This window comes from Microcaecilia unicolor, unplaced genomic scaffold, assembly GCF_901765095.1.
Source record: "Microcaecilia unicolor unplaced genomic scaffold, aMicUni1.1, whole genome shotgun sequence".
NCBI lineage: Eukaryota > Metazoa > Chordata > Amphibia > Gymnophiona > Siphonopidae > Microcaecilia > Microcaecilia unicolor.
Window position 1 is genome coordinate 122,690 of NW_021963148.1, and position 25,252 is coordinate 147,941.

Consider the following 25,252-nt stretch of genomic DNA (forward strand, 5'->3'; position numbering starts at 1 on the left):
GAAACGCAATACATAGTAACATAGTAGATGACGGCAGAAAAAGACCTGCACGGTCCATCCAGTCTGCCCAACAAGATAACTCATATTTGCTGCTTTTTGTGTATACCCTACTTTGATTTGTACCTGTGCTCTTCAGGGCACAGACCGTATAAATCTGCCCAGTACTATCCCCGCCTCCCAACCACCGGCTCTGGCACAGACCGTATAAGTCTGCCCAGCAGTATCCCCGCCTCCCAACCACCAGCCCCGCCTCCCACCACCAGCTGTGGCACAGACCGTATAAGTCTGCCCAGCACTATCCCCGCCTCTCACCACCGGCTCTGACACAGACCGTATAAGTCTGCCTAGCACTATCCCCGCCTCCCAACCACCAGCCCCGCCTCCCACCACCGGCTCTGGCACAGACCGAATAAGTCTGCCCAGCACTATCCATTACCACACTCAAAGCTTTAGTAAAAGGGTCCCAGTGTCTGGTGGAGATTATACTTGCTTACTTTATTTTTTGTCTATTAGATTGTAAGCTCTTTGAGCAGGGACTGTCTTTCTTCTATGTTTGTGCAGCGCTGCGTACGCCTTGTAGCGCTATAGAAATGCTAAATAGTAGTAGTAGTAGTATCCCTGCCTCCCAACCACCAGTCCCGCCTCCCACTTCTTTCAAAATTATAGGCTGTTTCTTGACTGTTTGTTTTATTACGATTTGCACCTTCTTTTTTACAGCTAAATTTCATTTCATTGAATTCAAAGCTGGCCATTACTTGTTCTGCAAAACTTCTTCTGCATTCTCTATACATTAAATATAAAATGCCATAATAAGTATGTGTGTGTGTCTGATAATTGCCTTTGTTTAAGAGCACTAACTTTTAAGAGATTCCCGAAAGCTAATCATTAATTCTTTTGATTCCTCTGTGGCAGGGGCGTATCTGGACTCCGGCGGTAGGGGGGGCCAGAGCCAGAGGGAGGGGGCACATTTTAGCCCCCCCCCCCGCTGCCGAGCCCCCACCGCCACCAATGACTCTCTCCACCCCCCTCCCGCCGCCAACCCTCCCCCGCTGCCGTTGCTTACTTTTGCTGGCGGGGGACCCCAACCCCCGCCAGCCGAGGTCTGCTTCCACCTGCCGCTGCCGTAAAAACTTCTTCTTCAGCCGGCGGGGGACCCCAAACCCCCGCCAGCCGCCCCGAGGTGTTTAAAATTCATCTTCGGCCTCCGTGGCCGTGCTGCTGTGATAGGTGCTGTTGAAATCCACTTCGGAGTCGGAGGCCGAAGATGAATTTTAAACACCGCGGGGCGGCTGGCGGGGGTTTGGGGTCCCCCGCCGGCTGAAGAAGAAGTTTTTACGGCAGCGGCAGGTGGAAGCAGACCTCGGCTGGCGGGGGTTGGGGTCCCCCGCCAGCAAAAGTAAGCAACGGCAGCGGGGGAGGGTTGATGGCGGTAGGGGGGTCCAGGGCAAAATCTGCGGGGGCCCAGGCCCCTGAGGCCCCACGCAGATACGCTCCTGCTCTGTGGTATGTTTCTTCGCTAGATAAATTCTTGTTTCAAGGCTACAGATTAGTTTAGGAATTGCTACAGTACCAACTGACATAGGGTTAAAAGCTTTCAGAATTGAGAAAGGCACATATGTAACAGAGGCTATACAACCTTTCATTTATTTCTATAGTCTGGATCCAATTACAAATGGCCCATCTTCTATCAATTGTACCTTAATGAGCTTTCATGTGCCTTGCCTGAAATTGTTTTGTGCTGATCTGTTCAAATTGCCTTTGTTTTCACTGCAAAAGCCTTATTAGAAACTTTATATTCTCTGACTTTGAAAACTGTTTTTTTTTTAGCCACAAGAGGGAGCTACCGTAACGATTTACATTTATGTTTTGAATTGTAAGAAAGTTAATTGTGAGAGAAAGTTGAAGAATTCTCATTCATTTTTTGGGTAATTCTATTAGAATGGAAAAGAGAGGTTCAACTACGTGGGAGATTGTAAAGGTTGCTAGCTGTCCATGTGTAACTTGGATTTATTGTTTACAAGTCACATGGCAGAATGTTTAGAGAGTATACTGTATGTTGCGATGGTCAGAGCATGTTGATGTGTGTGTAGAGGTATGTTGAAGTGTTTGTAAATGGAAATGTATATGAATTATGGTGCACACTTTTTTAATAGGCTAGAATAGTAATTGATTTATTATTGCCAATTAATTTCAACTTGATTGGCTGAAAAGTATCAAACCTGAGAATAGCATTGTGCTAATGGTTTTTTTTCTGCTCATGCCAGACATTAAATAGATTATTTCACTTATTGGGAACTGTGACTTTTTATGACATCATGCCTACCCTTATTACATAGTAACATAGTAACATAGTAGATGACGGCAGAAAAAGACCTGCATGGTCCATCCAGTCTGCCCAACAAGATAAACGTGTATACCTTACCTTGATTTGTACCTGTCTTTTTCAGGGCACAGACCGTACAAGTCTGCGCAGCAGTATTTCCCGCCTCCCAGCCACCGGTTCCGCCTCCCACCTTCGGCTCTGGCACAGACCGTATAAGTCTGCCCTCCACTATCCTCGCCTCCCAACTACCAACCTCTCTTCCCCCACCTGCTTCGCCACCCAATTTCGGCTAAGCTTCTGAGGATCCATTCCTACTGCACAGGATTCCTTTATGCACATCCCACGCATGTTTGAATTCCGTTACCGTTTTCATCTCCACCACCTCCCGCGGGAGGGCATTCCAAGCATCCACCACCCTCTCCGTGAAAAAATACTTCCTGACATCTTTTTTAACTCTTAGTTGGCATCCTTCTGAAGCATGCTGTGAGACTGGTCTGAAAAACTGACAACTACAGCTGCATTGCTGGAAGGAGAATTTCATTGGACTCGTTAGTGTAATTTCGGACCTGCTCTAATTTGTTTTTTGTCTGGAATTTGATCTACTGCATGAACTGTTGAACTCTACCCCAGTGATTTCCTTTTCAGTTATAATGCTTTCTGTCTGCTTATTCCTTCATTTTCAGAGATATGAGATTGTCAGTTTGACTTCATGTAAGGATTTATTTTCTTTCTAGCTTAGTGAAGGCTGCTGTTTTAATACCTGAAGGCTGTTATTTTATTTTATCTTAATTCAATTCATTCCTTTGACTGATGCACTTTGACCTTCGACCCGTAGTTTCTCTATATAGCTTCCTGTGCTAGTCATTATACTTTTTCAGTACTTTCAGAGATATTGTAATAACTGTAATCCCGGTAGCAAACCTTCAGGGGTGGTAGGCGCCCTTTAGCAGTCCACAAATAAAAGTCCTTCCAGAAAACACAGCTTTTAGTTCCCAACAGTTTATTTCCCCTCCTCCCCAAAATCTCAGTTCCAGGGGTTAAAGTCCCATTTGGTTTCCAAAATAAAGCAACAAGAAAAAAACTTCCCTTTAAATCCAAGTTCTCCCCCAGTTCAACAGCCTGGGTTTCAGTTTTAAAAGTCTTTCCGCTTGGGTGGTTGCAGAATGGCAGTACACCGCCCACAACACAGCTAATTGACTCCCGTGACCACCCACTGCCTTCAGTCCCTGCAACTCTGCCCCAAAGTACAATTACAGTCCATGTCCACGGGTTCCTCCAAACCTGGTGTGTTGGTCTCTCCAGCCTCCCCTTCCTCCAAACACTCCATTAACTCTCCCTCTCTGCTGGGCTGTTGGTTGGAGACCTCCTCCCCCTCCCAGGTGGAAGGAATCCTGTACTGATTTCTAACCCACGGGTATTGAGCTTTGTCATCCCTGCTCCCCCTTCTGGCCCTCGCCTGCCATCGCAGCTGCTCTCTCCAGTCCTTTTCCTCCTCCCTTCCACGTGGGGGCCACACCGGGTTTTGGGACCTACCACCCCGATCCCTTCTCTCAGGGCCTTGTGGGGAATGAGTCTGGCCCCATACCTCCTCCTGAGCTGCTTAGACCCTCCAACCTCCTTACAATATGAGATTGTCAGTTTGATTTCATGTAAGTATTTTTTTCTTTCTAGCTTAGTGAAGGATATTGTTTTAATTCCTGAAGGCTGTTATTTTATTTTATCTTAATTCAATTCATGCCTTTGACTGATGCACTTTGACCTTCGACCCGTAGTTTCTCTATATAGCTTCCTGTGCTAGTCATTATACTTTTTCGCACTTTCAGAGATATGAGATTGTCAGCTTGACTTCATGTAAGTATTTTTTTCTTTCTAGCTTAGTGAAGGATGTTGTTTTAATTCCTGAAGGCTGTTATTTTATTTTATCTTAATTCAATTCATGCCTTTGACTGATGCACTTTGACCTTCGACCCGTAGTTTCTCTATATAGCTTCCTGTGCTAGTCATTATACTTTTCCAGCACTTTCAGAGATATGAGATTGTCAGTTTGAGTTCATGTAAGTATTTTTTTCTTTCTAGCTTAGTGGAGGGTGTTGTTTTAATTCCTGAAGGCTGTTATTTTATTTTATCTTAATTCAATTCATGCCTTTGACTGATGCACTTTGACCTTCGACCCGTAGTTTCTCTATATAGCTTCCTGTGCTAGTCATTATACTTTTTCAGCACTTTCAGAGATATGAGATTGTCAGTTTGAGTTCATGTAAGTATTTTTTTCTTTCTAGCTTAGTGAAGGATGTTGTTTTAATTCCTGAAGGCTGTTATTTTATTTTATCTTAATTCAATTCATGCCTTTGACTGATGCACTTTGACCTTCGACCCGTAGTTTCTCTATATAGCTTCCTGTGCTAGTCATTATACTTTTTCAGCACTTTCAGAGATATGAGATTGTCAGTTTGACTTCATGTAAGTATTTTTTTCTTTCTAGCTTAGTGAAGGATGTTGTTTTAATTCCTGAAGGCTGTTATTTTATCTTAATTCAATTCATGCCTTTGACTGATGCACTTTGACCTTCGACCCGTAGTTTCTCTATATAGCTTCCTGTGCTAGTCATTATACTTTTCCAGCACTTTCAGAGATATGAGATTGTCAGTTTGACTTCATGTAAGTATTTTTTTCTTTCTAGCTTAGTGGAGGGTGTTGTTTTATTTTATGTTAATTCAATTCAAGCCTTTGACTGTTTATCTTTTACAGTACATGTACAGTATTAAACAAATGTACAGAGATACATATGATGCCTAATGCACTTGTTTCAATTCATATTTTTCTATTTTTAATAATATTTATATTTAAGGTCAGTATTCTGTTTTTGGCATCTCTGACTGCGCTGTTTTTTTCAAATCAAGGTGATCTTTTTTACATGTAAGTCACTTTCATCCTTTTCATTTTGTTATTTTTCATGGTTTATTTTTCAGTCATATATGACGATATATACATATTTTATGTATGTTTTGTCTTTTTTAGTTTACTTCAGCACACTCAATATATATTCATTACACTTGGCAGTAAAAGGATTGTTGTGTAGGTGGCTGTCTTTTGCCTTAAACTTCTATTATGCTAATGTTTTGTAATAATGATATATTAGCTATGGTTTCTCTTTTGTATATGTTTTCAGTCCAGTACAGATGTCTATTATTTTATTTTAATATTATAGCTTTTTGTTTGGGATATTGGTGTTATATTACAATATATTTTATCTCTCATGGATTTTATATTAATGTTATTTCATATTTTATGTTGAAATCTCTGCATATGTACACATACATGTTTATATGTGACTAGTAAAAATGGCCCGTTTCTGGCGCCGATGAAACGGGCGCTAGCGGGCACGGGACTCCCTTCCCCTCCCCTGTTCGGTCGGGGCAGGAAAGAAAGAGCCCCCTCTTTCCTGCCCGTAGCGGTGGTGGTAGCTTGCATCGTGTGGGAGTCTGGCTCTTGGCGTTTCAAAATGACCGCTGAGAGTTGAAGTCTCGCAAGGCAGCTTGAACTCTCGGCGGCCATTTTCAATGCCGAAGCCGGACTCCCACACGATGCAGCAAGGAAGCCACCGCTACGGGAGGAAAGAGGGGGCTCTTTGTTTCCTGGCCCGATGGAACAGGTACCTCTAGACCACCAGGGAGACACGCGTAAGGGGAGGGGAGGTGACGGGGGGGGGGGGGAGGTTGGTGAGGTTGCTACCGTGGGCGGGGCGGTAAGTTGTAAGGGGCGCGGCTATGTGGCGAAAGGGGCCGGGTTCATGTGCACGGCGGCGGCGGCAGGGATTTGTTTTCGTGTTCCGCCCTCGACATCATCACGTGTGACGCAAGGGCGGGGCATGAAGATGTTGTGGCTTCACCACCATGAAACCACGAACCGGTGTGTGAGTGACTTCAGTGACGTCAGTGTCCTCAGAACGTTGCCTTCATTCATGTATCCTATACTCTAACTTTTTCTGTTCATAATGTCTGCTCTGTGCTCCAGGGAAAACAGGATTGACACCCTTGCACCAGTCAGACAAATCACCAGGCGATTCTCATGTCCACCAGACACTCGGCTATCTAAATGCCTAATGATTGAATCTCCAACTATAACAGCTGTCCTAACCCTTCTGTCCTGGGCAGAAGTTCTTGGAAACGTACCCTCGGTGGAAGATAGTACATCCCCTGGTGGCAAGTCCTGGTTACAGGAGTACTTCCTACTTCACCAGGGTGCTGTTCTCATTCTAGTAGACCTCTCTTCTCCAAGGCAGCTCTGAGGCTACCAGACTGGAGGTGAGACTTCTCTACAATGTCCCTGTAGGTCTCCCCTATGTACCGCTCTTTCTCCCTCAGCTCCTCCAATCTAGCCTCAAGAGAACAGACCTGTTCTCTAAGAGCTAGGAGCTCTTTGCATTGGGCACACACATATAACCTCTCACCAACTGGGAGATAATCATACATGTGACACCCAATGCAACAGACTGGATAGAACCCCTCTCGCTGCTGGACTGCTGTCTCCATCTTAGTATTTTTGAGTTTTACAATAATTTCAAACTTGCTAAGGTACTAAGGATAGTAGTCTAATATAGCTTTTATGGTATATTGTGTGATTTATTTGGTGCTTTACTCTTAGAAAGGAATGTGGCGTTTAGTTTTAATTTTCATTAGCAGTGGTCAATGTGTAGTCCCTCTTTGCTTTTTGAATTTACTGTGCCTAATTATGATTGTAATTCCCCATTATTTGGAGTGAGTGACAGCTTTCCCTGGAGTCACTGGGGTGAGATTGTGGGATGTCCCTGGGTGGGAAGGAAGCCAAACTCAAGGGTGTGTTGGAGCTATAAAATTGGTTTCCTCCCATTTTTCAGAAAGTTCAGTAAAGTTCAGTTGCATCAAAAGACACTATTGGAGTGGACTGTGAATTCTTTGAAGCGGGAGTGAGGACATTTGCACCCGGGACTAGTAAGACCTTACAGAGAAGCTCCACTTTATTTCCCAATCCCGGGATCTCTATTCCGGACTGTTAACCCACTCCCAAGCTCGAACTGAAGAGGCAATGCTAGAAGAAGAGTGAGGTGAAAACTGAGCTAGAGGTGAGATCCGGGTTACATGATTAACAATTAACCCTGTACGACTGACATAAGGGGATCCTTATCCTCTGGGTATTCCTCAGCCCCATCAACCTGTGGCAAATGCTACAAATATGAACCTGATTGTGTTTAAAGAACCAAAAGCCAATCACTGAATGATGCTGCAAAGGTTTTATTTAATCCATTAGAAAGTAACCAGAGTTCCAGTAATCACACTGTGAGTCCCTGGAGGGTGTAGAAGTAGAGGGTACAGGGGTGGTGTCCTCAGTGCTGGAGAAAGATTCTTCTGAATGTCAGCAGTGAGGCTGGTCCAAAATCAAGTACAGGTCCGGTTCACTAGAAGAGAAGAGAGGTGGAACACCATGAGCAGTTCCTGGGGGAGTAATTCTTCCCCCCCCCCCCAATATCATACCAGAGCACTAACCCTCTACCTCGATCCTGGAACTCAGAGCAGCGGAAGGAGTTCCTGTCATATCCTCAGCTAAATAAAGTCACAGAGCTCAAAATAGGAGTTTTATTAACACAGACTTGGCTACAGGCACAGAACGGAGCATGTAGAGTAGTTCCAATCCCTGATGGATAATATCACAGCCAAGAGCTCTCAGAGGAGTCCCAATCCCTACTAGGTACACTGCTCCTAGACATGTGACAATGAGAGATTTATGCACTCTTGAATGTATTACATTAATTGAAGTGAGGAATCTAAGTAGGACTTTGAGATTTCTATATTTATACTATTTAGTTGGGTATCTGGAAACAGATCTTGACCCTACCTGTCCTTCCAACTATCGACCCATCTCCCTCCTCCCCTTCCTTTCCAAATTACTTGAACGCGCCGTTCACTGCCGCTGCCTTGACTTTCTCTCATCTCAAGCTGTTCGTGACCCACTCCAATCTGGCTTTCGCCCTCTTCATTCAACTGAAACTGCACTTACTAAAGTTTCCAACGACCTGTTTCTGGCCAAATCCAAAGGTCTCTATTCTAGCCTCATTCTTCGCGACCTATCTGCTGCTTTTGACACTGTTGATCATGGCCTACTCTTTGATATGCTGTCTTCATTTGGATTCCAGGGCTCTGTTCTTTCCTGGTTTTCCTCCTACCTCTCGCTTCGCACCTTTAGTGTACATTCTGGTGGATCCTCTTCCGCTTTTATCCCACTACCAATCGGTGTACCTCAAGGCTCTGTTCTGGGTCCTCTCCTGTTTTCCATTTACACTTCTTCCCTTGGCTCTCTGATTTCATCCCATGGCTTTCAGTACCATCTGTATGCTGACGACTCCCAGATCTACCTCTCTACCCCCGATGTCTCAACTGGCATCCAGACCAAAGTTTCAGCCTGCATGTCTGACATTGCTGCATGGATGTCTTGACGTCATCTGAAGCTCAACATGGCCAAAACCGAGCTTCTCATCTTTCCCCCTAAACCTACCTCCCCTCTCCCCCCTTTCTCTATTTCGGTGGATGGCACTCTCATTCTCCCTGTCTCATCTGCTCGTAACCTTGGGGTCATCTTTGACTCCTCTTCTCTGATCACATTCAGCAGATTGCCAAAACCTGTCGTTTCTTTCCCTACAACATTAGCAAAATCCGTCCCTTCATCTCTGAACACTCTACCAGAACCCTTATCCACACTCTTATCACCTCTCGTCTTGATTATTGTAACCTACTTTTCACCGGCCTCCCTCTTAGCCATCTCTCTCCTCTTCAATCAATCCAAACCTCTGCTGCGCGACTCATCTTCCGCCAAAGTTGCTATGCCCACATTACCCCTCTCCTTAAGTCACTTCACTGGCTCCCTATCCGTTTCCATATTCAATTCAAACTTCTCCTATTAACCTATAAGTGCATTCACTGCCGCTCCCCAGTACCTCTCCATTCTTGTCTCTCCCTATGTCCCCCCTCGAGTACTCCGTTCTGTAGATAAATCTCTCCTATCTGTCCCTTTCTCCTCTACTGCTAATTCAAGACTCCGTTCCTTTTATCTCGCTGCACCTCACGCCTGGAATAGACTTCCCGAGCCTGTACGTCTAGCCCCGTCTTTAGTCGTTTTCAAGTCCAAACTCAAAACCCACCTCTTTACCACTGCTTTTGACTTCTAACTCACTTGCCCTGTCCTTTATCCTCACCTCTTTATTCCCTTCCCTTAATTGTTCTGTCTGTATTCTCTTACCCATAATTGTTCTGTCTGTTTACCTGTCTTATCTAGATTGTAAGCTCTTTGAGCAGGGACTGTCTTTTGTGTATGGTGTACAGCGCTGCATATGTCTTGTAGCGCTATAGAAATGATAAGTAGTAGTAGTAGATTTATACTAATTCACATTCTTTTATTTTTGATCTGGTGTCCTTCTCCCATGGACATAGTGCACAATCCCCCTCTCTCCTTCCACCCCCTTCCTTGCAGGTTCCGGTAATAGCACTTCCTCTCCCGTCATCTCCTCACCTTCTTTCCTCTACCCCTCCTCCGGTCTGCAGTCTTCAAGCTGTCCGGACCGGTTCAGGGCCGTCGATAGCATTAGTGATGTAAGCATGCTGCCTTCCAGCTGCCCCGGAAACCTTCTCTCTGCAGCATCCCACCTACACAGGAACAGGAAGTTGCTGAAGAAATAAAGCTTCTAGGCAGGCTGAAGGTAGAATGCTTGCATCTCTAACGCTGCCGGTGGCCCTGAAACTGTCTGGATCAGGGTTGCCAGATGGGAAAAATTTTCCCAGCCCCAAATCAGCCCTAAACCCGCCCAAAAAACGCCCAAAGTCAAACCCCGCCTCCCACGTCACCAACCCCGCCTCCAATGTCACAGACCCCGCCTCCCACGTCATTAACCCCGCCCCCTGACGTCACCCCCGACATCATTAACCCCGCCCCTGACATCAACCACGCCCCTGAAAAGCTTCTATTGGACCACATCGGACCAATAGAAGCCCCGGGAAAGCTTCTATTGGACCAAATTGGACCAATAGAAGCCCCGGAAAAAAGCACACAGCGGCCACAGGAAAAAAAGCCCAAACCCGCACCCCGCAGCCGCCGAAAATTTTCCACAGCTGCTCGCAGAAAACCCACCCAGTGTTGCAGGAAGACCGCAACCCTGACAACAATGGTCTGGACACCTTGAAGACTGTCGGCCAGAGGAGGGATAGGAGAGAGGAGAGGATGGGAGAGTGACACTGGATTGTACTGGGAGAGAGAGGAGAAGAGGGGGAGGGGAACACTGACCCATACTGAGTGGGGTGGAGGAAGCAAGAAATGGATGAGGCTAGGGTGTAGGAGGGAGAAGCAGGAGGTGGATGGGACTGGGGGTAAGGGTAGAGGGGAGGAGAACAGATCAGAATATGGATGGGGGTAGGAGGTGTGGATGGAGGGGAGAGGAAGAGGAACAGAGCAATTATGGATCAGAGAGATGGAGTGGGAATTTGAGGGGCTAGTGAATACTTGGCAGGCTTAGATATGTGGGAGTATATTGATGGGTTGGGATAATGAGTGAGGATGTGAAATGAGGGATAAGAGAAGAGGGACAAGAGAAGGGGTTGACGTGAGGAAAGGTTGAGACCTAATATCAATGATCTGGAAGACTGGAGAGAGGATGAGAGGCATTGAAAGGGATGGGGGTACTGGGGAAGGGGAATGGGAGAAGGGGATGAGGTAGATGAGAAGTGAAACAGAGACTAAGGACTAAAGGGTGAAAGAAAAGTGTGAAAAAAACATTAAATGAAAAAAATGTAGAGAAGGAAAGGAAGAAGACAGGAGAGAGAAGAAATAGAAAACCCAACCTGGAAAAGAATTTAGGAGACGACTGACACATGGAAAGTGGAAAAGAGACTGGAACCAGCCTAATTAGAAAAGTAAAATACTCAGACAACAAAGGAAGAAAAGAAAACATTTTTATTTAATGCTTTTTAAGGACTAAGCTTGCTTTGTGAAATGTAGATCTATATATATAATTTGTACCTCCAACGTTCTCTGGCTGGCTGGGTTCGTAACATCCTGACATCAGCAAGCCTCCAGCGTTCTCTTCCCTCTCACTGTCCCGCTCTTGCATAAAGATGAAATGATGTTAGAGGGTGGAACAGTGAGAGGGAAGGGAATGCTGGAGGCTTACTGATGTCGATGTTTCGAATGAAAGCAACTGAAGACAAGTAGGCAACGGAACACTGCGCTAGAGGGGAGGACAGAATCACGGGATATCGAAGGGAGGGGAGGGCAGGGCAGAGGAGAATCTAACCCCTGGTAAGCCTTTTCCTCAGCTGAGAGGTGCCCAGCTCTACCACCGGCTGCCTTTCAGGTGCTGTGGAGGACTTGCAGCTCATCTACATATCATTTACAGCCTTCTTCGGAGTGACTCCCAGGTCCAATCCGATCCACTCAGGGCCTCCGCTCTAGGTGAGGCATTTTTCTCCTTACATCTACTTTTCTCTCAGTTACTACTTATGGCTCCAGTACACTTTTTCTTCTTGGCACTGTCCCTTCCTAATTTGTTTCTCCATCTTAAACCACTGTACACTGCAGGAACACATTGTCCACCATCTGTATTCATCATCTCACCATCTCTTTTTTCCTCTTCCTTTTTCTCAGCTCTCAACCTCAAACATTTCCTTCCTTCTATTCATCCATCTCCTTTCTATCTGAGTACAACTCGCCTTCTTCGCCTTCATCGCTGTCGTCGTACCTCTCCTACTCTTCTCCGTACTCTCTTACTCCTTCTCCTGCTCTCCACTGGGGACATTAATCCCAGTCCTGGTCCTCCACATCAGCTCTCGTCCTATCCATGCAAACACCTGTCCTCGTCCTATCCATGCAAACGATTCCGGGATGTCTCCAATCTCATCTCTATTCCCCTCCTCCCCCCCTCTTCCCTCCCCTTCTCATGTGCCCTGTGGAATGCCCGCTCAGTCTGCAACAAACTTCCCTTCACCCATGATCTCTTCATCTCCCGTTCCCTTCAACTGCTCACCCTAACTGAAACCTGGCTCACCCCTGACGACTCTGCCTCAGTCGCGGCCCTATGCCATGGAGGTTATCTTTTCTCCCACACTCCCCACCCAGTTGGCCGCGGAGGAGGCGTCGGGTTTCTACTTTCGCCCTCCTGTAGTTTTCAACCCCTCCTCCTACCGCAGTCTCACTGCTTCTCATCCTTTGAAGTTCACTCCATCCGTCTAGTCTACCCACTGCCACTCAGAGTTGCAGTCATTTACCGCCCCCCTGATAAGTCCCTCCCTTCCTTCCTTCCTTACTGACTTCGATGCCTGGCTCTCCATTTTTCTAGAACCCTCATCTCCGTCCCTCATTCTTGGAGACTTTAACATACATGCTGATGACCCATCCGACTCTTACGCTTCTCAGTTCCTCACTCTGACATCCTTCTTCAATCTCCAGCTGAGCTCCACCACCCCTACTCACCAAATTGGCCATTGTCTTGACCTCGTCCTCTCCTCTACCTGCACACCCTCCAATCTCTGCGCCTCTGTTCTTCCTCTCTCAGATCATCGCCTGATCACCTTCACACTTCATCACCCTCCCCCTCAGTCCCGCCCAACACTAACCACTACTTTCAGGAATCTCCAGGCTGTCGACCCTCCCACCTTATCCTCTAGTATCTCTAATCTCCTCCCGTCCATCATGTCCTCCAAGTCTGTCAACAAGGCTGTCTCTACTTACAATGCCACTCTCTCCTCTGCTCTGGACACCCTAGCACCATCCATCTCCCGTCCCACAAGGCGTACTAATCCCCAGCCCTGGCTGACCCCTTGCATCTGATACCTTCGCTCCTGCGCCCGATCTGCTGAACGCCTCTGGAGGAAATCTCGCACCCATAGCGACTTCATTCATTACAAATTCATGCTATCCTCCTTCCAGTCCTCCCTATTCCTTGCCAAACAGGACTATTACACCCAATTGACTAATTCTCTTGGCTCCAACCCTCGTCGTCTCTTCGCCACCCTTAACTCCCTCCTCAAAGTGCCCTCCGCTCCCACACCCCCCACCCCCACTCTCTCCTCAATCACTGGCTGACTACTTCCGCGACAAGGTGCAGAAGATGAACCTCAAATTCACTATCAAGGCACCTCTTCCTCTTCACCCTTTAACCCTCTCCCTCAACCAACTAACCCAGGCCTCCTTCTCCTCTTTTCCTGATATCACTGAGGAGGAAACCGCCCACCTTCTTTCCTCCTCGAAATGCACCACCTGTCCCTCTGATCCCATCCCCACTAACTTACTAAACACCATCTCTCCTACTGTCACCCCCCCATCTGTCATATCCTCAACCTCTCTCTCTCCACTGCAACTGTCCCTGACTCCTTCAAGCATAGTAACATAGTAACATAGTAGATGACGGCAGAAAAAGACCTGCACGGTCCATCCAGTCTGCCCAACAAGATAACTCATATTTGCTGCTTTTTGTGTATATCCTACTTTGATTTGTACCTGTGCTCTTCAGGCCACAGACCGTATAAGTCTGCCCACCACTATCCCCGCCTCCCAACCACCAGCCCCTCCTCCCAACCACTGGCTCTGGCACAGACCGTATAAGTCTGCCCAACACTATCCTCACCTCCCAACCACCAGCCCTGCCTCCCAACCACCGGCTCTGGCACAGACCGTACAAGTCTGTCCAGCACTATCCCCGCCTCCCAACCACCAGCCCCGCTTCCCAATCTTGACTAAGCTCCTGAGGATCCATTCCTTCGGCACAGGATTCCTTTATGCTAATCCCACGCATGTTTGAATTCCGTTACCGTTTTCATTTCCACCACCTCCTGCGGGAGGGCATTCCAAGCATCCACTACTCTCTCCGTGAAAAAATACTTCCTGACATTTTTCTTGAGTCTGCCCCCCTTCAATCTCATTTCATGTCCTCTCATTCTACCACCTTCCCATCTCCGGAAAAGGTTCGTTTGCGGATGAATACCTTTCAAATATTTGAACGTCTGTATCATATCACCCCTGTTTCTCCTTTCCCCCAGAGTATACATGTTTAGTTCAGCAAGTCTCTCCTCATACGTCTTGTAACACAAATCCCATACCATTCTCGTAGCTTTTCTTTGCACCGCTTCAATTCTTTTTACATCCTTAACAAGATACGGCCTCCAAAACTGAACACAGTACACTAGGTGAGGCCTCAACAACGACTTATACAGGGGCATCAACACCCCCTTTCTTCTGCTGGTCACACCTCTCTCTATACAGCCTAACAACCTTCTAGCTACGGTCACCGCCTTGTCACACTGTTTTGTTGCCTTCAAATCCTCAGATACTATCACCCCAAGATCCCTCTCTCCGCCCGTACCTATCAGACTCTCCCCGCCTAACACATACGTCTCCCTTGGATTTCTATTCCCTAAGTGCATCACTTTGCATTTCTTCGCATTGAATTTTATTTGCCAAACCTTAGACCATTCTTCTAGCTTCCTCAGATCCTTTTTCATGTTTTCCACTCCCTCCCGGGTGTCCACTCTGTTACAGATCTTAGTATCATTTATTTATTTATTTATTTATTGCATTTGTATCCCACATTTTCCCACCTATTTGCGGGCTCAGTGTGGCTTACAATAAGACTTGAATAATAGAAATACATTTGTTACGACTAGGTTATGGATTAATTGAACAGAGTTGTGCGAGACATTCGAATATCCTTGGTAGTATAGCAGTGGGACAACAACATAGAGACATTAGAAGGAGACAATGAGAAAAGAAGGGCATTATTAGGCACCTAGACATGTAGTGTACATAGTTCCATGGATGAATGTATGATTGACTGGATAAAGGGATGATGGATCAGATGTGGATGTGTATTGCATTGTGAGCAGTGAGTAGTTTCTATGTGTTTTGGCTCTTTCCTTAGGTTTGTTCAAACAGGTGTGTCTTCAGTAGTTTACGGAAGGAGGCTTGTTCGTTAATCATTCTTAGGTTGCGTGGTAATGTATTCCAAGACTTCGTGCTCTTGTAGGAAAAGGTTGACGTGTGTATCGTCTTGTACTTCAAGCCCTTGCAGGTTGGGTAGTGAAGGTTGAGGTGAGTTCGGGATAATCTTTTGGCGTTTCTAGGTGGTAGGTCTATTAAATCAGACATGTAAGCTGGGGCTTCACCGTAAATGATTTTATGGACTAGTGTGCAAGTTTTAAAAGTAACGCGGTCCTTGAGTGGAAGCCAATGTAGTTTCTCTCGTAGTGGTTTTGCCCTTTCATATTTATCCGCAAATAGGCAAACTTTACCTTCTAACCCTTCGGCAATGTCACTCACAAATATATTGAACAGAATCGGCCCCAGCACCGATCCCTGAGGCACTCCACTACTCACCTTTCCTTCCTCCGAGCGAATTCCATTCACCACCACCCTCTGGCATCTGTCCGTCAACGAGTTCTTAATCCAGTTCACCACTTCGGGTCCTATCTTCAGCCCCTCCAGTTTATTTAAGAGCCTCCTGTGGGGAACCGTGTCAAAAGCTTTGCTGAAATCTAAGTAGATTACGTCTATAGCTCGTCCCTGATTCAATTCTCCTGTCACCCAATCAAAGAACTCAATGAGATTCGTTTGGCACGATTTCCCTTTGGTAAAACCATGTTGTCTCGGATCTTGCAACTTATTGGCTTCCAGAAAATTCACTATCCTTTCCTTCAGCATGGCTTCCATTACTTTTCCAATAACCGAAGTGAGGCTTACCGGCCTGTAGTTTCCAGCTTCTTCCCTATCACCACTTTTGTGAAGAGGGACCACCTCCGCCGCATGCTGTAGTCACACCACTCCTCAAAAAACCATCACTAGACCCTACCTGCCCTTCCAACTACCGCCCTATCTCCCTCCTACCCTTCCTCTCCAAGATACTTGAACGCGCCGTTCACAGCCGCTGCCTTGATTTTCTCTCCTCTCATGCCATCCTTGATCCGCTCCAATCCGGTTTTTGCCCTCTACACGCGACAGAAACGGCACTCACTAAAGTCTGTAATGACCTGTTCCTTGCCAAATCCAAAGGTCACTACTCCATCCTCATCCTCCTCGACCTATCCGCCGCTTTTGACACTGTCAATCATAATTTACTTCTTGCTATACTATCCTCATTTGGGTTCCAGGGCTCTGTCCTCTCCTGGTTCTCCTCTTATCTCTCCCACTGTACCTTCAGAGTACATTCTGATGGATCTTCCTCCACCCCCATCCCGCTCTCTGTTGGAGTTCCTCAGGGATCTGTCCTTGGACCCCTTCTTTTTTCAATCTACACCTCTTCCCTGGGCTCGCTGATCTCATCTCATGGTTTCCAATATCATCTTTATGCTGATGACACCCAGCTTTCTCTCTCCACACCAGACATCACTGCGGAAACCCAGGCCAAAGTATCGGCCTGCTTATCTGACATTGCTGCCTGGATGTCCAACCCCCACCTGAAACTGAACATGGCCAAGACCGAGCTCATTGTCTTTCCACCCAAACCCACTTCTCCTCTCCCTCCACTCTCTATTTCAGTCGATAACACCCTCATCCCCCCCGTCTCATCTGCCCGCAACCTCGGAGTCATCTTCGACTCCTCCCTCTCCTTCTCTGCCCATATCCAGCAGACAGCCAAGACCTGTTGCTTCTTTCTCTATAACATCAGCAAAATTTGCTCTTTCCTCTCTGAGCACACCACCCGAACTCTCATCCACTCTCTCATTACCTCTTGCCTTGACTACTGCAACCTACTCCTCACTGGCCTCCCACTTAACCATCTATCACCCCTTCAATCCGTTCAGAACTCTGCTGCGTATCTTATCTTCCACCTAGACCGATATGCTCATATCACCCCTCTCCTCAAGTCACTTCACTGGCTTCCGATCAGGTATCGCATACCGTTCAAGCTTCTCCTACTAACGTACAAATGCACTCAATCTGCAGCCCCTCACTACCTCTCTACCCTCATCTCCCCTTACGCTCCTACCCGTAACCTCCGTTCACATGACAAATCCCTCCTCTCAGTACCCTTCTCCACCACCGCCAACTCCAGACTCTGCCCTTTCTGCCTTGCCTCACCTTATGCGTGGAATAAACTGCCTGAGCCCATACGCCAAGCCCCCTCCCTACCCTTCTTCAAATCCTTGCTCAAAGCTCACCTCTTCAATGTCGCTTTCGACACCTAACCATTGTACCTCTATCCAGGAAATCTAGACTGCCTCAATCTTGATTGACTGCACTTTTTGTCTTTTAGATTGTAAGCTCCTTTGAGCTGGGACTGTCCTTCTTTGATAATTGTACAGCGCTGTACAACCCTGGTAGCGCTTTAGAAATGTTAAATAGTAGTAGTAGTAGTAGTAGTAGAATCGATGGACATGGATGGGATGGGAGGAGAGAAGAGAATCATGGGACACGGATGGGAGGGCAGGGCACAGGACATTCGCTGGACATGGAGGGGAGGACAGAATCGTGGGACTTCGAGGGGAGGGGAGGGCAGGGCAGAGGAGAATTGATGGACATGGGGAGGGAGGGCAGAATCGCAGGACATGGAGGGGAGGGCAGGGGAGAGAGGAAAAATCGCTTTGATGAGAGCCTTCGTAGGGCCTGTTTCATTTTTTATGAAATGGCCTTGGTTCCACTAGTTTTATTATATTTTGTAGCGTGCAGGAAAAATACATTTCTGTTTCCCTTTTACCAGTAGTTGTACTGCTTGAAGAATCTGACTTTCATGAGGGAATCTCTATTTTAGTTTTTGTGAGCCCCTATTTTGTATCCTGTGAGGGTTTGTCTATGTTAGTCCAGTGAGTGTGTGCTGTTGTTTTTTAAAATAACATATGAATATGCTAATGTGCCAAGCCACACCCTTTGCCCCCCAAATGAAACGGTCAAACTATGCCCATGTCTTCTCCTCCTGCTCTTCTGGGTTTCCAGCTCTGTCAGATGCAGTTTCATTCATTCAGACAGTGCTACCTGGAGCTGAAGCTCCCTCAGTGGTAACAATCCTCTGGCTGAGAGGCACGGGCTGCAGCTCCCTCATGAACTGCTCTCATGTGCTCTTATCCAGCCACTGGGGGTCACTGTGATCTCCTTACACCACCCACAGCCATCAATCACCCAGAGGTGGAGCAGAGATGGCAAAAGATTTGGACCTTGATGCCCCGAATCATTTCTTTGACTCTACCCACAGGTCCATACTCACATTTGTCTCTCTTGCTGGAACAGAAGATATTCTCAGAGATCAGGCAATAGCATCACAGCAGCAGGCCAGAAAAGGTGGAGACAGATTCTTATGTCTGCCATAAAGTCTGCAAAAGTAAGAAACAGAGACATTGAGGTGCAGGAGCTGGAAGCATTTCCTTGCTCCACTGGAGTATATTAAACCTGGAGGGGGTCAGTATTCAGTAACATAGTAACATAGTAAATGACGGCAGAAAAAGACCTGCATGGTCCATCCAGTCTGCCCAACAAGACAAACTCATATGTGCTACTTTTTGTGTATACCCTACTTTGATTTGTACCTGTCCTCTTCAGGGCACAGACCGTATAAGTCGGTCCAGCACTATCCCCACCTCCCAACCACCAGCCCCGCCTCCCACCACTGGCTCTGGCACAGACCGTATAAGTCTGCCCAGTACTATCCTCACCTCCCACCACCGGCTGGCTCTGCCACCCAATCTCGGCTAAGGTCCTTAGGATCCATTCCTTCTGAATAGGATTCCAGTAATATAACCATGTTATCCATCCCATCAGTTCAAACAAACAAACTTAACCTCTCATCTGGGAAAAGCATTAAAAACTGACTTCTTTGACTGGCTAACCAAAGAATGGGATAAAGAACATTCAGATAGGCTTTGAAGGCAACTCCAGTAGGTGGAACATAAGGACAGAGCCGGGTGGAGTTCTATGGTCCAAAGAAAGACTTGTGATCAAGTGTATAATATCACATTCATTGTTGATTTAATCATGAATTGATAATTTTATTTATTTTTGTTACGTTTGTACCCCGCGCTTTCCCACTCATGGCAGGCTCAATGCGGCTTACATGGGGCAATTGAGGGTTAAGTGACTTGCCCAGAGTCACAAGGAGCTGCCTGTGCCTGAAGTGGGAATCCAGCTCAGTTCCTCAGTCCACCCTAACCACTAGGCCAGTCCTCCACTGTTGCTACTATTTGAGATTCTACATGGAATGTTGCTATTCCACTAGAAGTCGGCCCTTGCAGATCACCAATGTGGCTGCACAGGCTTCTACATGGAATGTTGCTAGTGGAATAGCAACATTCCATGTAGAATCTCCAATAGTAGCAACATTCCATGTAGAATGATAGAATTGATAATTTTATTTTATTTATTTTTGTTACATTTGTACCCCGCACTTTCCCACTCATGGCAGGCTCAATGCGGCTTACATGGGGCAATTGAGGGTTAAGTGACTTGCCCAAAGTCACAAGGAGCTGCCTGTGCCTGAAGTGGGAATCGAACTCAGTTCCCCAGGACCAAAGTCCACCACCCTAACCACTAGGCCACTCCTCCACTAATGAGTGTGACTGTTGGGCAGACTGGATGGACCATTCAAGTCTTAATTCGCCGTCACATACCATAAACATTAGTTCAATTCCAAACAGCAGCAGTCCATTCAATTCATCATCATAGTTAACTCACAAAGCAGCAGTTATACTTTCTATTCTCTTCACCCTCATAATGAACTCCATATTTTAGGGACTTCTCACACCCAAGGGATTCCCCCTGCAACAGCTTCACTAATAAGGTCAATACTTTAGGGACTTCTTCTTACCCCAAGGATTTTCAGCCTGCAAATACTTCCAAGACTTCAGTACTTTAGGGCAGGGGCGTTGCCACGGGTGGGCCTAGGCCCACCCAGCAGTGGAGGCAGCGGAGCGGAGGGAGAAGGCTGAGCTCCGATGCTGCATCTGCTTCCCTCTCTCTCAGGGCAGCGCTTCCCAGACGCTGCCACGATCGAGGATCTACCTACCTCCCTCCAGTCTCAGCAGCAGCGGTAGCAATGCTGCCTCCTTCTAACCCGGAAGCGTCTCTGCCGCGTCCCGCCCCCATTACCAGAACTTCCTGGAGAGGTTGTGAGGCTCAGGCAATGTGCAGCAAGGGCAGCCAAACAGAGGCGTGGGGAGTTAGGCGAGGCACTTGTATAGCAGACCCAAAAAAGCTATTTAATTTAGTAGACACTCTTTGTTCCCAAAACACATCTCCTGCTAGTAACTCAGCCAACTTTTTCAGAATAAAATCAGGTTGTTAAAGTCACAGGTTGTTCAATTTGGAGGAATTCTCAATTGAAGATGGTGGGAGATTGAGGCTGACTGGTATTGGGAACCTTAGAAGTTCTGTTGTTCCTAGCTAAGTTTTCTATGTCTCATTGTAGTCTGGATCTTTGCCCTTTGTATTTATTAAGACATGTCCCACCTACTCTTATTCTATGGCTTGTAACTTTATTAGATAGAATGTTTAGGCAGTGATGTTTCCCAGATGAATTTGGAGGCATTTTACTGACTTCTATTCCTAAAGATCCCTCAGTTGATAGATCATTATGAAATTATAGGCCAATTGCAAACATACCACATTTTGGGAATCTAGCTGAAGGCTTCGTGGCTAAACAGCTCTTGGAATACCTGGAACTTTGTGGTATTTTACTAGACTCCCAATCTGGATTTAGACAGAGATTTAGTACTGAGGCTCTTCTAGGCGTCTTGACCATGAAAATAAAATTCTTATTATATAAAGGGTGATCAGCTTTATTGCTGCAATTTGACCCTTTATCAGTGTTTGATCTGGTGGATTATATCATTTCAATACAGCTGCTAAGTGAAATAGGTATTATAGTAGGGTGAAAATTTGATTTAAGAGATTTTTGAACAATAGAACCTACAAGGTCAAATTGTCAAACTCTATGCCTGCTCCTTGGTTGGATCTCAACTCTCTCCTATCTTATTTAACCTATTGATGTCCACCTTAGGGAAATCCTTGTCAACTTTGGGTGTTACCTTATTTACATAGTTCCTATTTTAGCAAGTTTAACTGATATATTGGCTACAATTAATAACTGTGCTGATCAGGTAGAATCCTGGGCCACAGCTTATAGGTTAAAGTTGAATAAAGATAAGATCCATGTTCTTTGATTGAGTGTGATTATATAAAGAGAATAGGGATGGACCAATGGTCTTCTGGTCCAACTGAAAGAACGAGAACTCCAGAGGATAAAAAATGAAAACAATTTATTAATATACAGAGGTCCAAATAAATAATAATAATAATAGGAGTCCAAATAAAAACTCATCAAGAAGCGTGAGCATGGTCATAAACAGATGTACTCAGATGCACTCAAAGAAAACATAATCCCCCCCCCCCCCAATCTCCATACCCCCACACGCCTGCTCTTTCTGGCACTCAGTTCAAAATAGCACTGGTCGGCCCCTAGCAGTAGTCAGACATCAGGGAGACACCCATTAAGACCCAGGAGAAGGTTGTGAGGTGGGAATCTTCATTGGGGGAGGGAGAGCTGCCTAGTTTGGGAAGATACAGAGATGGGGGCTTCTGTTGGTCTGTGCACCTGTTCCTTCAACCTAGCATTTATGCATTCTTCGGGACAGGTATAAAAACTGGCATGGAAATTTTTAGGTTTACACATATAATCTCCCTCCACTGGTTCGTTCCCCTCTCTCTCCTTCCCCTCATTCCTTTTCCTCCTTTCCTGAAGTTACGCATGGTTCGGGAAAAGGTATCTTGCAAAGATACCTCACAAACAGGGAAGATAGGGTTTCTGGATAGTGAGGTTGCACAACAGACCGTGGTAGACCAGGTGCCCTTAAATACAACTAAAGATCAGACAAAAGATGGCAAATCAATAGTGTCAGGTACTAAGCATCATGCAAATAAGAACAACAAACATACTCTGAAATGTCTATATGCAAATGCTAGGAGTCTAAGAAATAAGATGGGAGAGTTGGAATATATTGCACTATATGAAAAATTGGATATAATAGGCATTACTAAGACCTGGTGGAAGGAGGATAATCAGTGGGACACTGTCATACCGGGGTACAAAGTGTATCATAGTGATAGGGTGGACCGGACTGGTGGAGGGGTAGCATTGTATATTAACGAGAGCCTTGACTCAGATAGATTACAAATTCAGCAGGACACAAATCACACCTTTGAATCATTGTGGGTTGAAATTCCATGTATAAAAGGGAAAAAAACGGTGATAGGAGTGTACTACCGTCCGCCTCGCCAGGATGAGCAGGTAGACGCAGAAATGATAAAAGAAATCAGAGACGTGAACAAAATGGGCAATGTGATAATAATGGGTGACTTCAATTATCCAAATATAGACTGGGTAAATGTAACATCGGGACACACTACAGAGATACAATTCCTTGATGAAATCAAGGACAGCTTTATGGAGCAACTGGTGCAGGAGCCGATGAGAGAAGGAAAAATTCTAGACTTGGTCCTTAGTGGAGCGCATGATCTGGTGAGCGACGTTATGGTACTGGGGCCGCTTGATAACAGTGACCATAATATGATCAGTTTTGATATCGACCTTGAAGTAACTGTACACAGAAAGTCAAATACATTAGCGTTTAACTTTAAAAAAGGAGACTATGATAACATGAGAAGAACAGTAAAAAAAAAAACTTAGGGGGGCAACTGAGAGAGTAAAAACTGTACAACAGGCGTGGACGCTGTTCAAAAATACCATCCTGGAGGCCCAGGCCATACATATTCTGCGAATTAGAAAAGAAAGACGGAACTCCAAAAGACAGCCGGCCTGGTTGAAAAGTGAGGTGAAGGAAGCTATTAGGGCTAAAAGAAACGCCTTCAGAAAATGGAAGAAGGAACCGTCTGAAAATAACAAGAAGCAGCATAAGGAGTGTCAAAGCAAATGCAAGGTGCAGATAAAGAAGGCCAAGAGGGATTATGAAAAAAAGATAGCATTAGAGGCAAAAAAACACAGTAAAAATTTTTTTCAGTATATTAAAAGCAGGAAGCCGGCAAAAGAATCGGTTGGGCCGCTGGATGACCGAGGGGTAAAAGGGGCGATCAAGGAAGACAAAGACGTAGCGGAGAGACTGAATGAATTCTTTGCTTCGGTCTTCACCGAGGAAGATTTGGGTGGGATACCGGTGTCGGAAATGGTATTTCAAGCGGACGAGTCGGAGAAACTTACTGACTTCACGGTAAACCTGGAGGACGTAATGGGGCAGTTCGGCAAACTGAAGAGTAGCAAATCTCCTGGACCGGATGGTATTCATCCTAGAGTACTGATAGAACTGAAAAATGAGCTTGCGGAGCTACTGCTAGTCATATGCAACTTGTCCTTGAGGTCGAGCGTGGTACTGGAAGATTGGAGGGTGGCCAATGTGACGCCCATTTTTAAAAAAGGCTCCAGGGGAGATCCGGGAAGTTATAGACCGGTGAGTCTGACGTTGGTGCCAGGGAAAATGGTAGAGGCTATTATTAAAGACAAAATTACAGAGCACATCCGAGGACATGGATTGCTGAGACCGAGTCAGCACAGCTTTTGTGTGGGGAAATCTTGCCTGACCAATTTACTTCAATTCTTTGAAGGAGTGAACAAGCATGTGGACAAAGGGGAGCCAGTTGATGTTGTGTATCTGGATTTTCAAGAGACGTTTGACAAGGTACCTCATGAGGGACTACAGAGGAAATTGGAGGGTCATGGGATAGGAGGAAATGTCCTATTGTGGATTAAAAACTGGTTGAAGGATAGGAAACAGAGAGTGGGGTTAAATGGGCAGTATTCACAATGGAGAAGGGTAGTTAGTGGGGTTCCTCAGGGGTCTGTGCTAGGACCGCAGCTTTTTAATATATTTATAAACAATTTAGAGAAGGGAGTAACTAGCGAGGTAATTAAATTTGCTGATGACACAAAGTTATTCAAAGTCGTTAACTCGCGACAGGATTGTGCAAAATTACAAGAGGACCTTACGAGACTGGGAGACTGGACGGCTAAATGGCAGATGACGTTTAATGTGAGCAAGTGCAAGGTGATGCATGTGGGAAAAAAGAACCCGAATTATAGCTACGGCATGCAAGGTTCCACGTTAGGAGTTACGGACCAAGAAAGGGATCTGGGTGTCGTCGTCGATAACACACTGAAACCTTCTGCTCAGTGTGCTACTGCGGCTAGGAAAGCGAATAGAATGTTGGGTATTATTAGGAAAGGTATGGAAAACAGGTGTGAGGATGTTATAATGCCGTTGTATCGCTCCATTGTGCGACCGCACCTTGAGTATTGTGTTCAATTCTGGTCGCCGCATCTCAAGAAAGATATAGTAGAATTGGAAAAGGTGCAGCGAAGGGCGACTAAAATGATAGCGGGGATGGGACGACTTCCCTATGAAGAAAGACTAAGGAGGCTAGGGCTATTCAGCTTGGAGAAGAGACGGCTGAGGGGAGACATGATAGAGGTATATAAAATAATGAGTGGAGTGGAACAGGTGGATGTGAAGCGTCTGTTCACGCTTTCCAAAAATACTAGGACTAGGGGGCATGCGATGAAACTACAGTATAGTAAATTTAAAACAAATCGGAGAAAATTTTTCTTCACCCAACGTGTAATTAAACTCTGTAATTCATTACCGGAAAATGTGGTGAAGGCGGTTAGCTTAGCAGAGTTTAAAAAGGGGTTGGACGGTTTCCTAAAGGACAAGTCCATAAACCGCTACTAAACGGACTTGGAAAAATCCAAAATCCCAGGAATAACATGTATAGAATCTTTGTACGTTTGGGAAGCTTGCCAGGTGCCCTTGGCCTGGATTGGCCGCTGTCATGGACAAGATGATGGGCTCGATGGACCCTTGGTCTTTTCCCAGTATGGCATTACTTATGTACTTATGTACTATAGAGGAAACTACACTTCTCCTTTCT

The 25,252-nt window shown here is 45.9% G+C and overlaps 1 long non-coding RNA gene across 1 annotated transcript; it reads right to left on the reverse strand.

Annotated features, from left to right (window-relative positions):
* Positions 1-7,577: 7,577 nt before the first annotated feature.
* Positions 7,578-24,949, reverse strand: LOC115459011. Its single transcript, XR_003940191.1, has 3 exons — positions 24,938-24,949; positions 18,531-18,636; positions 7,578-7,757 (listed from the first exon to the last, which is right to left on the reverse strand). It is a non-coding gene; the product is annotated as an uncharacterized LOC115459011 (long non-coding RNA).
* Between the last annotated feature and the right edge of the window lie 303 nt (positions 24,950-25,252).